Below are 13669 nucleotides of genomic sequence, written 5' to 3' on the forward strand. Positions count from 1 at the left end.
TACTGCTTTTGATCTGACAAAAATGGGTATAACCCATAACACAATGGCATACCTTTTACAGAACTCATTAACAGCCGAGCAAAACAGGGTCCACCTCACTAGAAGCAACTGTTTCAGTCTAATGTGACATACATAGTAGAAAAATATCAAACAACATATGCTGCCATGAAGTCTAGCAGACCTTTCCCCCCCCACATGCTTTGAGGGGAGACAGGTCACATACTGATTTCTTTACACTGGTTTAAGAGAGCAGAATCAGACCACAGCCTGTGTCTGTGCATTTTCATGTGTGTATAATTATAATAAGAAAGGTGTTCAAGGAAACGCCTCAGATGACATTCATGTTAACAAACAGACCTGTAAGGATGTGAAGTCTGGCAACTTCCATAGGTCATTAAAAACAATGCTGTACCATGCTAAAAAAGTAGAGAGATTATAAACGTATTGATATAAAGACATATAAAGGTATATATCCCACAGTTTACACAACTGGCTTTGGCCTTAAGCTGCTTGCGGCATAGCTTCCTTGGCCCAAGTGTTGGTCTCCTTTGAATGCCACTTGCTTTTGCAAAGGGTAAGCATGGCCCCAGCGTGTCTGCATAGAAAGACTCCTGCACTTAGGCGTTGCCTGATGTCACCACCAGAAAGGCAGTTGGAATAGAAAAAGGCTCATCGCTAAATCAAGGGATGTAGGCTGGCAGGGCTGTGCTAATCATTGGATGACTCAAAGCATTTAGTGATTAGCAAGAAGTACAATCGAAGAGCACTCAGCAGGTATCCTGCCCAGCCAAGTGGATTAGGCACATCCTCTCTCCTCTGCAAAGAGGCTTCTCATTCAAGGGACTGAACACTCTGTTCAGCTATTCTTTGTCTTTATAAAACGCTCTTCAAACAAATAGAGAAGAGGCAGTACACAGTTCTTCTCCATCACAAAAAGAAGGGCCGGCTTGATAGTTCTCGTTTTGTGTATCTACCCATACTTTACCTAGAGAAAACTTAGCCTGCTGCTGAAGACAAGTGCCTAAATTCCACTTTTATTTTGGAGATAAATAAATATTTCAGAAGGCCTCCTGAGAAGCAGCCAGTACACCTAAGTGCCTAACTGAGGAACTGCTGTGGCCCTGGGCCAAGACTACCGTGATTTCACTATGGCATATTGGAGCCACACTCTCCTTGCGGTAGAAACACCGCAGCACTGAGGGCTGAAGAAATCTGCTAGGCAGCTCTGACATAGTTTTCTTACATCATTCCAAAGCAGAACCAGCAGGACTATGCACACCCATGTCACTCTGGTTTTTCTAGAGAGAAGCAAACAGCCTGATGGTCACTCTTCCTTCCTGCTCCATCTGGAGTCTCATCCTTTCTTGACCAAATATCCTTGCATGCCTCAGAATCATAGAATCATTTAGGTTGGAAAAGACCTTCAAGATCATCGAGTCCAACCATCATCCATATCCACTAAACCATGTTATGGAGTACCCCATCTACGCGCTTTTTGAATACCTCCAGGGATGGTGACTCAACCACTTCCCTGGGCAGCCTATTCCAATGTCTGACAAGCCTCTCAGTAAAGAAATTTTTCCTAATATCTAACCTAAATCTCCCTTGCCACAACTTGAGGCCATTTCCTCTCGTCCTATCTCCAGCCACCTGGCAGAAGAGACCAGCACCCACCTCACTACAACCCTCTTCAGGTGGTTGTAGAGAGCGATAAGGTCTCCCCTCAGCCTCTTTTTCTCCGGACTAAACAGCCCCAGCTCCCTCAGCCGCTCCTCATAAGACTTGTGCTCCAGGCCCCTCACCAACTCGGTTGCCCTCCTCTGAACACGCTCCAGCAACTCAATGTCTTTCTTGTAGTGAGGGGCCCAACACTGAACACAGGACTCGAGGTGCGGCCTCATCAGTGCCGAGTACGGGGGTACGATCAATGCCCTGCTCCTGCCGGCCACACTGTTTCTGATACAGGCCAGGATGCCGTTGGCCTTCTTGGCCACCTGGGCACACTGCTGGCTCATATCCAGCCGGCTGTCAACCAGCACCCCCAGGTCTTTCTCTGCTGGGCAGCTTTCCAGCCACTCTTCCCCAAGCCTGTAGCGCTGCGTGGGGTTGCTGTGACCGAAGTGCAGGACCCGGCACTTGGCCTTGTTGAACTTCATACAACTGGCCTCAGCCTATTGATCCAGCCTGTCCAGATCCCTCTGTAGAGCCTCCCTACCCTCAAGCAGATCGACCCTCCTGCCCAACTTGGTGTCCTCTGCAAACTTGCTGAGGGTGCACTCAATCCCCTCATCCAAATCATCGATAAAGATATTAAACAGAACAGGGCCCAACACCGAGCCCTGGGGAACATCACTTGTGATCCGCCGCCAACTGGATTTCACCCCATTCACCACAGCCCTCTGGGCTCGTCTGTCCAGCCAGTTTTTCACCCAGCAAAGAGTACACTTATCCAAGCCACGAGACACCAGTTTCTCAAGGAGTATGCCATGAGAGACAGTGTCAAAGGCCTTGCTGAAATATCAGCTTTCACAGCTACTCAGAACATATAAGCTTGATTAACCTTTTAGGTGTCTGTGTATGAAAATACTGCTCATTTGTCTTGTACATCCTCTTTGGCCCCACACAAACCTCAAGATTCACCACCCTTAGTGGGATCTGAAGAAGGGAAGTACCATTATAGTGGAAGGCATTTTCACAGTGGGAAAGAGAGGCAAAACCACAAAGAAATGTGCAAATTTTCTGCAAGCCCCTTTTTTCCCTGTTTCCTTTGCTAGATAGACTCTAGGTTAGCAAGGAAGGACAAACAAGTATGGCAGCTTTAGATCGATCATTGACCCTGTTAATAACAGCTGAACTTAGAGTATCACAAAAATTGCCATTGTGTTACGTGCGCTGCATTTAGTCCTTTCTTTTTGCTGCGGTAGCTGAGGAATGAAGATCACCATATTAGTTACTAGCAATACAATTACACTGTGAAGACCTACCAAATGTACCCTATAAATTATCTCATGCTATATATCACTGTGTCATTTTTTATGCTAAGGGAAATGGAACTTGCTTAATAATATATGGTCTGAGGGCAAAAGTCTGATTGTATACTATGTATGCATTTTGTTCATCATTTTCAGAAAGACACACATTGTTCTGCTCTTTATTTTAACGTCATTGTTTCTCAGCTCCCTCCTCCGCACCTACAGAGTTCACAAATGTGCACCCAAAATGATGATGTCATAGCAGACAGCTATTTTCATCTTTCCTCTCAGCTAATAATGGACACAGTTCATAAGCTTCTTCCTTCTCATCACTTAATAACATGACAGATGACCTTAAACACTCTGGCACAATGCTCTTGAGCAGCTTTACATCTCTGCCTAGCTAGGTCACGCGTGAGACTGTACACACACACATTATTGCTCTGGCTCTGCTTTCTAGCCAATTCTGCTCATAGGAAACCAGTGTAAATCCACTGAGAATAAGTAAAAAGTATCTATGTAGCATTTTGTTAATGTATGTAAGACACCTACTTATCAGTATAATTAATTATATTTACTGTGCCTCTAAGCTGAATAACAGGACTGATGGGAAATTGTTAATGTAACAAGAATGGACTTGAAGGAGCCTGTGTTTCTGAACAAAGACAGCTCTTAAGGAAAAAGACATCCTTTGCTGAAGAGGATGTTTCTGTTTTGAATGTCCATGAATGATGTTCAGAATTCCCTTCTTGATGTTTCCCAATAATAATGTTATAAAGCAAGGCTAGTGTTGTCGCTGATCCATAAGCTAAGATTTGCACACTTGGAGCCCAGTCCTGTGAATCTCTGCATTGTCCACAAAGCTACCTGAGTACTTCCATGGAAGTCAACTGGAATGCTTGCCTGAAGAATACCATTCCACTTCTGAAGCACTTGCAGGGTTGGGCTTTTAGGTTAATTCAAATTTTTGTATTGAAAGTTATTTAATAATGAAAAAATTGTAATAAATGTTTTTTTAATCTGTGCAATACAATTACAAGATCACTACCGATTGTAGAAAAAAAAAAAGATTTTGCATAGCTGGAGTTGATAAATGATATTTTTTGTTACTAATGGAACACAAAAGTGGGTGAGGGAAATAGGCATACTGTGAAGATGTCATAAAAGTGCAACTTTATACATTTTTCTCTGCTGCTATAATTATTTATACAGCTTATATACGTGCCTAAAATTGCCAAAAATATTATTTTATGCCATGATATACTATGAATTTCCTTTCAGTTGTAGAACAGAGAAAAGAAAATATGTGAGCTTTAAGTTTATATTATGTATTGTATACGGTTATTTACGCTTTGACTTTGAAAGCAAAAAGTTAAATACTAGACAGATAGGAGTACATGAGCACTTAGCCGTGCTCCTCAGCCTGGGAGTTAATATATGGGCTAGAGGGATGAGAACAATAACCATCTAATCACTATATTAGCATCTCCTCCCAGGGCCACAGATCAGAGAAACACGTCTGACATTCAGCGATACAGCCTACCGCAGCCACGGCTTCACCACCAAGGAGCGGCATGGCAGGTGCTTACATTGATTCAGATTTCTTTCAGTACTTCAGACATGCGGTTTGCGTGAATAAAATGCAATATAGAATCACCACCACCACTCCCCTGATGGCCCTGTCACGGACGTCCGGGCGCTGGAGCTGTGAGCTCTGGGACCTAGAGTCCCCGGAGGCTGCAACTGTGGGTGGAAGATGAGTGTGCACCCCAGTACTTCGGCAGCTCGCTGTGGGCCCCGTGCCCTCGACTGTCCCTCTCAGGCTGACGAAGTCAAACTCCTGACCTGTCGGTAGCACTGCTATGGCCAAAGCACACTGGTCTGTTATCAGTGACCTCGCAGAACAACAGCTAGTTCAGACTGCGATTTGGTTTTTAAGACTGGCGGAAAATACTGCAGACTAGGGACTAGCTAAATTTAGCAAATACAGTGTCAGTGGTGGTGGTAGATTGATACGCATGATGATTTGGTTGTTTCTTGGCTTGTTTGAAAGCTAAAGAAATAGTGTAAGTAATGTTAGGAAGCTAAATATATATTGCTCTACAGCAGGGCAGTATGTTATAGTGAAAAAAACCACAATTTTGAAATGTGGCTAGCCATAAATTCTTTGCCAGTGCCTGGAGTAAAGTGTCTGAAAAACATCTTCAGCACATATTCCATTCTCATATGCTAGATAATTACTTATATTTGTGTTCCTAACAAATACTGGGTGAACACAGAATTGTGCTACTATTGTCAATTTAATTTATGCATTTGTTAAGTATATTTTTATATTTTTAGCTACAGTCAACAAATCAAATATATTTGAGTGTATTTTACACATTTTTATAAATAGTTCATGAATAAAACATTCATTTAAAAAACCCCACGTCCTCAATCTTCTGTTTGACTGCCTTTGCATTATGGATTTTGTTGTCCTGCTGCTCAGAGAAAAGGTCATAAGTGAGTTTGATTTCAAGTGAGGCGGTCTTCAGAGAACATTAAATTCATCAGAAGCCTCAGCCTGTTGGGGGAAAGGGGGCTCTGCTGTTGCCCGCTGGCCGGATTAGTGCCCAAGCGGAAGGATAGCATTGTTCCCTTCTCCTCCCCAGTTCTCTGCCCTCCTCCTTTAATAAACCGAATACTGTCTGGGTTATGCAATGGGTATGTGAAACAAGAGTGCATCTTGAACTTGAGTGCCTGTTATTTTAGAGACATTTCGCCAGGCAGTTGTACCAATTAACACCGCACTGGAGCCCCATCACTGCCTACCACCCGAGGATCTGAACCATGCTTTTTAACAAATACATTTCTTCCCCTCCCGCTCTCCACAATGCTTAAAAACCAATTAGCATTCTTGTGGGTTCAGGGTGCTTGGCAGTAGCGTGCTATTGCCAGCGCTCTGTGTCTCAGTTATTCCTTATTTGTCATCAGAAGTGTTTAGGATGAGTTAATTCTGTTTATTTAAAAGGAAGAATGATTTATTAGCTTCTGTTTTGTACTGTGAGCTATTTGCCGAGGGGATGTGTGCTGAAGGCTGAGGGAGTTGTTAGATTTTCTCCTTGTGATATAAAAGCTTATCTCTGAGCTGTACTTAGTCCTAAAGCCAACGCAGACACAGAAGAGCAATAATAAAGATAAAATAATGGACAGTTAATATCTCCACACAGGAGAAACATGGCCAGCATTGCAGACAAGAAGAAATACAAATGTTTTTACAAGGTACAACAAGGAAACTGAAACGCAGAGGGTCTCCTCTAGTTTGGCAAGAACACGGTGGCTGGCTCCTGTTAAAATACTGCCAGAATCAAATTTTTCACTTTGGACCTGATTTTTACCTGGGCTTCATACCTGTGAACTGGCTGTTTTGTCTGGTAAGTCATTTCCTATACCAGTGCTAGATAATAGTTGCCTTTTTCTGCCAGTCCCGCTTTTCTCTACCAGCAGGTTTCCTAAGCCCTAGAAATAGCTGCCGGTGTCAGATGTCTTATGGCAGGCGTGACGTGGCAATACCGATATGTCAGCAAATGCAACTGAAAATTTCAAGTGTTACTAACCAAGCCTTTGCGCCCTACTCAGGTGCAACAGCAGTCCGGACCTGTCCAAAACCCCCCAGCAGCAGCAAACAAAGAAAAAAAGAGAGAGGAAAAACAGCATTCCGGTTAATTTATGGAAAACACTGCATTTTGGAGGAGTTGCAAAAGCCAGACCCGCCTTTCCTGTTCTAAGGGTCAGCGATGCGTGGGGCTGCAGCTGCCGACAGGCCACGCACGGCCGCCCGATTGCCGGGAGGGAGGCGGCGGCGACGCCGCGGTCACCGCCGTGGCGGCCGGGCTGTATCGATCGCTGAGCCGCCGACGGCCACCCCTTCGAATTGATCCGCTGGTTTTCATCGCGCGGCGGCCGCAGGCGCCGTCTCTGCTCGCTTGCAGCACCCAGCAGCGTTGGCGGGTGAGGGTCTTCAGGGACAAACAGCCCCGGGACCTTCATCGCGCCTTGTATCCGCACGGCCAGGCGCGTGTGCCTCACGCTTTTTGGGGTCTGCCTCCTGCAGGTATCCGCCATCCTCTTTATACCCACGTCGGATGCTAACTGTCGTTTGCATCATGCGAAACCTCTCCGCAACAAGCAGCTTTGCTTGGGGCGAGGGGTGGTCCCCGCTCCCAGAGGCTTGGAGTAGTCAGCGGCATGGAGGTGCCAAGGTCCAAGAGGGGCAAATTTTTTTGCAGACCTCGAAGTCTTCAAGTCTCCAGGCAAGACATTACCTTAGCGCCTGCAGCTTTGCTGTTGCAGAGGTTCTGGGACCCCTAAAAGAGGTGAAAGTCCCCCTGAGGGCTGTCACTGACCGGGCAGGGTCCCCACCGTCAGCATGGGGAAGGTCCACGCCGAGCCCAGCTGCAGGCTGCCCTCTGCACCCCTCCTGAACCAAATTCCCGGCTGGAAAGGGTGGCAGGAGCATGTCCTAGCCACCGGAGACGCTCCAGATGGGCGCACACAGCTTCAGCGGTCAAAGAGGAAGGTTCCTCCTTCCATGCTGAGACCTTCCATCCCTGAGCCGTGGGGCCACGGCACATGGGGGGTGACTGCAGAGGCGCATGGCGGGGACACGCCGGCTCTGCCAGCCGGTGCTGCGTGACCGATGCCTCCCCTCCCACGGGGACGCGCCGTCCCACCAGATCCCCCCACCCCGTCCCCCGGCTCGCGGGGACCCGCACGCTCCGCAGGACCGAGAGCATTGAGGCCGCTGCCAAGAGCCGGGACGAGAGGGCGAGAGCCGTGGCCTTGTGCTGGGAGCCCGAACGTCGCTGGCAAGTGCTGCGGCGGCTGGGCCAGACATTTCTGTACACGGCCTTCCCCGCGCTCCTGCCAAAATCCCTGCCAAATTACACGCCGTGTCCTTGCTTGTCTTTGGTGTCCAAGCACCCAGGGCTGCTTAGGTGCCAAATCAATAGCGGAGAGCAGCTGGAGCGGCTAAGTCTTAGCGAGGGAAAAGGCAGAGTTTTCCTGCTCTCCCCGCAGCACCGAGGCCACACAACCAGGTTGTCAGGTGCCATTTGAGTCCTCTCAGGACAAGAAGGTGCCCCAAACCAGGTATTTCTGCCCCTACAAATCTTCACCCATCACTAAAGGAGAGGCACTGTTCTCTCTAAAGACGGGGCGCAGGCATAAAGGGGGGAGGTGAGCGAGCCCCTCCTGGGGGTACGTGTCTCCCAGCAGCCCTGCCTCACAGTTCGGCTCTCATGGATGATTTTTCTATGTCTCTGTCTCAGCTGGGCTGGTTTGCACCAGGCCTTAAAACTAGACATGTTTTGCTGAGCGATGCCCAAGCACATTGGTCCAAAACCCGGACAGAAGAAAGCTGATGATAGAGCTAGAGTAACACCTCTTCGGTGGGTTATCGGGAGGATAAATTTGGCTTTGGTCTGCTCCTTCCTTCTTGTGGAGAAGGTATGTTCATTAAGTCCTTGTCTCCACTTATAGCTGAGCCGTAACATCTCCATCAGCTCCGAAATGATTGCTTTGCCCCTTGGATGTGGGAGCTGGGCACCTAGACAGCACTGAGTGACACGTGCCATACACAGGCTGCACTCAGAAGGCACTGACCGAGCCACTGCCTCCCTCCGTCTCCTGAAATATTTTGTGGCAATCCCCTCTGGCATCTCAGGTCTGAAATATACCTTCAGGAGAAGCTCATTGGCTGTGGAGAAAGAGCAAACACCAGGAGTGCTTCCAGCTGATCACACAGAAACATTTCCAGCAGAGAGATGTCGATTTATCCGGGGTAATCGTGCCAGACTGCCCTTAGGACTGCTTATCCCCAAGCAGCCAAAGGGGTTTGGAAGAACCATACCCCAGAGGTATGTCTCTCATCAAAGATACAGAAAGTGGTTAGATTGACAAAGCAGTCATCTTAGTAGACTTCTACAGTGCTTAATGTAGACATCCGTGGGCTTAAATGAACTGGTTACTATCCCTGTAGCCCGGTCACATTTGGGGATGGGCTAGGGGTTGGGCATCTTCACCCCGCTCAGTGGAAGTGGTCCTGGGGCCTCCTCGGGGGCATCAGACCCTTGCAGCTCTGTAGGAATAAATTCAGAATAAAGCTCTGAATTTAGGCGATGCCCTTTGGAGTCCCGCTCAGAGGTCTGTAGCTAAACTAAAACCCAGTCCCAGTTCTCACACTAGTTCAGCTCCTTCCCCAGGACTGTAACTGGTGAGCACGAGAGATTTGCAGCTGAAGTGTCTCCACTAATCATCAGAGTAGTGAAGTGCTGGGGGAAAATAGTGCCAGAGGCCACTTCCAGAGGCATTTCCTCTGCCAGAGAGAAAAGCAACCACGTTGGGTGGCTCCACAGGACACCAGCACTAGATCCCTGTGTCAGTCTGCAAGGATGAAGGAATCAGCAAGGAATACGTACTCCTTTAGAAATTCTGCCAGTCCTTGGCATACACACACATATATGTCAGTAGGGATGGGAATGTATTTCAAATCCATTTGTTTGCATTGCCACAGGATGCAAAGTTATGAAAATAATTTTCACTTTGTAAACTTAATATTAGAAGTTTTTAAAATGATCTCTTCCCACTATAATCACAAGATCTCTCCCACTCCTACTGGATACATGGGACAAACGCATCTGGTTTTTGCCCAGACCAAGTTTGAGGCTGTAGCGCAGCCAGCACAGAAAGCAGGGCCTTCAATTCTGTTTTCCATCCCACTGAGAGTAAAGAATCTTGAAATTAAAAAAAGAGACTAGTGGCATTACGGGTAAGAAAGCCCAAACTTCCTGGAAAATCAAACACAGACCAGATGGCGTGTAGTAAAGCTACCCAAATAGATTTGGTATGAGCTGAGCTACACTGTAAAAACACAGAGTAAAAATAATTGGATGCAGAAAGGAAAGTGAAGGTGGTCAGAATGCTCCACACAGCTTGGCTAGGGAAGAAAATGTTATGCAAATAAAGGACAGCTACAGAAAGGTCCATGTGTTAATTGGGGGCATTTCTCCTGCCTGTCAGTGACTAAAGTAGCAGTAATGAAACCACTAGGAGAAAAAGACAGATACTTGCGAAGGCAATAAAGAGGTATATAATGTCCAAAGTATCAAACAGATCAGAAAAGATATGCTCAAGACACCACACATGATAAATGCCAGCATCCTGTTATCTTATCACTGGATCTGAAAGACACCTGGAGCCAAATTATTTGTGAGAATCCAACTTCAAGAGAACGAACTGGCAGACAACTGGAATTAATTAATGCCCTACAGATCTGTGCTAGAAAGGTTGGAGAGCACTAAAAATATCTGAGCAGCCTGTTTCTTTACACATCATGCCAATTAGATCTGGTCAGGCCGTGACAAATTTTCTGTAAACATTCTGGTGAACAAGCAACTTCCCCAGCCCTCTCCGGCAGCTCCCAGGGTGGATGAAATCTTGCCTTTAAGAAGCCTGAAATTTCAATGGCAAAAATGGAGCAGGGAAAAAGCAAAAGGAAGAGCTGGTGTCAAGTACCTTGTGGTTGATTGAACCAGGGCAGGTAGGAAAATTCCAGATCCTTGACTTGGCAATGTTCTTCAGCATGGATTTCTGTTTGCTTTGGTGGGATTAGACCTAAACATCTTGTACTGCATCTGTTAGAGGAAAAGGAAAAAAGACAGAAAGTACGGTGAGTGAACTTCTACTGCCCTTGTCTAGGGAATACGCATCCATTTTAGTGGGGAGAAATACACATACATCCATGCTGGGATGGGAAGGCAGCTAGGAAGACGGCTAAAGCCACCAAAGACCTCCACCAACTTTGTGGTGCATCTTTTATTTACTTTCCCTTCTCTGTCCCACACGACATCAGAGACCTGATGAACAAGAACCCTGTGAAGGACGGTACGGTGCGATCGCGGGGGCCGGACCCCGTCGTGCTCTGAGGTGCTGAGATTGTGCAGGGAGAGCGGGAGCACACGCACCTCGCCCAGGAGGTCCTCGCACCCCGGTGGGACCCATTCCTCTTCCTCACTCGGCCTCGCCAGGGAAAACCACACTTGAACCCTCTGTGCTGCTGCTGTCCCCAAGGAATCAGCTCTTGTTCGCCTCCTTTTTTCCGGCCTCAGTGCCGCCCACTCATTCCCGCATCCCTCTGCTTATCGCCGCTCGGCGCAACAGACTGGGGAAGTGATCTGTGTTAAAATTACCTTGTCATCAACAAAAACAAATGGCTATTTTTAAGCTCCCCAGTCTGTTGCAGGAGAGGGAGTCTGAGGTTTTCATGCCCACGCGGGCTGGCAGGGCATGACAGATTTGTCAGACATCGCTCTTTCTGCCTCTCGGACCTTCCCCCACTCCCGTAGCCCACCCGCTCTGGCCGAGCGTGACCTGCCCCTCACCAAGCCCCACCAGGCTGCCCCCGAAAACAAGACTCAAACCCAGCTCGGTCCCCAGCCTGCCGCTTGCATCTGTGAAGACCAGGGATGATGGATTTGAAAAAAAAGTGGGTCTCGCCCTGGCTTTCCCATAGGTGCAAGTATGACCGATGGCTGGGAACCAGCCTCAGAGAAGAGGCGACCAGAGAAAGGGAAAGAAAAGCTCTGGGCAGCGGGAGGAGGAGGGATGTTGGTTTATGTCCTGTGTTATGCCAAGCACGTGAAACCCCGACGCAGTGGGACTCTGTTCCCTGCACGGACCTCCTCCAGGGAGATGGGGAAGCTGAGGGTCGTCTTAGCGTGACTGAGTCCCCTTTGCTCCTGAAATGCCACTTTATGTCTTCTAGTACCTGCACGCTGGAAGGGAGAATTGGGTGCAGAGACTTCACAAACAAATTTCCCTTACCTACAGCTCCATATCCTCCCCCCTCTAGTTCTTATCTCGGTAATTAAATTATGCAGCTGAGGAAAGTGATTTGGAAAACAGATGGCATGCAAGATGCTATAGAATACAGTGGTGCATTTTAAACCTCACAGCAGAGACACAGACAGATTTGGGTGGTATATGGGCCTTGAAGTAATTGAACTTCAAAGGCTGCTTGTGCGATGGCCTTTAACCAGAAGAAATAAATGGCCCTCTAGCCTCCAAACTGATACTCACATCTAAGTATTAAAATCAAGCTTTTGCCCCAAACGTTGTGGCTGGTCTAATTTGCCACACAAGTTGGTGTGACCTAACCATGGTTCCTGGTAAGTGCCAATGGTAGGAAATATGGAATTTGGGCAAGATGGCATCTTGAAGCAAGCCATTTAGCCTAGCGCTAGTCCAAAAAGTAAGGGAAAACGACACACAAAAAAGAGCAGCCCATTAATTAATCTCTGCGAGGCTCTAAGCCCATTCTCCCACTGTCCTTACATTTAAGACCACGGCATGAACTCGACGGGGCAGGGCTGGCCGAGGACGAGGTGCCAGAGCTGCCGGCAGCGTGAGTGCCGTGTCCCCAGACGTGCTGGAGAAGCACGACGGGGTGGGAGCCCACCGCTGCTCCCCCCACTGCACGCCCAGCGGGGAAGGAGAAGGGGAGTTCTTTCACCGACGTAGCCAAGGAAAGGGGTTTCCCAACGGCATCTGCCTCCGGACCAGCGTTAAAAATGTCTTCACTCAAAACTTAGATGGTAAAAGAGATTGTGCTAGCTTGTGTTGGAGTGGGCTGCTGCCTCTTTCCAGGAAAGTGGCACGGTCGTCAAATCCCACCCTCTGAAATGGTGCTGGAGATCGCCTTGTTGTAATGAGAACCATCGCGCGAGGAGCTAGGGGAGTCCTACGGCTGGCAGCTGTTTCCACCGCTGAGTATATTTCCACACAAAGCTGGAGGTAATTCTCAGAGAGACTAATAAATTGAACATAAAGAGTTTAAACCGTCCGGATAAATAATGGCAGATGTTTAGGGAAGGAGCAACAGGCAAAAGTATGAGTTATGCAGTGCCTGCAGTTCAAAGAAAATTAGTTTAAACTGCGAGGGCATTGTTTGGAGGAACAGTAAGGGATAAAGGGACTGGGGGAGGGAGGAAGGGGGGAAAAAGCTGTCTCCCTTCCCTCAGACGCATGAGTGCCATCGCCGGCTAGCACGGTGAACCGCCGCTTCATCGCCAAAAGAGCATCCCGCGCTTGCAGTGGAAGCAGAAGCAAACACCATCACTCGCAATCCCACATCCCACCCCGCAGAGCTGGCTTTCCCAGAGCATTATCAGCATGTAACGGGGCCGCTGGTGTGCAGAAAAGATGAATCCCGCCGCAAAACCCCCATCTTCCTGCAAATGTTTTCAGCAAAGGACAAGAAAGTGGGTTAGCAGCTGGGGAACCAGGATCCCTGCATTTCATACCCAACTCTGGTTCACTGCCCAACCTTGTGCATAACACCTCACCTCTGCAGGCAGCAGTTCAGCTGCCTGTAAAAGAAATTCTCACTTCCCAGGGATGTTGGGAGACCTACAGTCGAATTAAAATCCCTGCTTGAAAGACGCTATGAAAAATAACTCTGCTGCCAGCCCTCTTCTTCCTCACCCAAGGACGGAGCAGATTTTATTACGGTACATTTGCCAGAAATTTACTCTCTTGAAATGGGAAGCAAACCCTTCATTGTCAGAAAGGCTGCAGCACTTCTTACGTGTTTTTTTTCTGAGATTTCATAGGGGATAATAGGTAGCGTTTAAATGGAGAGGGCCAAATTATCAGAACGC

The sequence above is a fragment of the Buteo buteo genome, chromosome 26, assembly GCF_964188355.1.
Source record: "Buteo buteo chromosome 26, bButBut1.hap1.1, whole genome shotgun sequence".
NCBI lineage: Eukaryota > Metazoa > Chordata > Aves > Accipitriformes > Accipitridae > Buteo > Buteo buteo.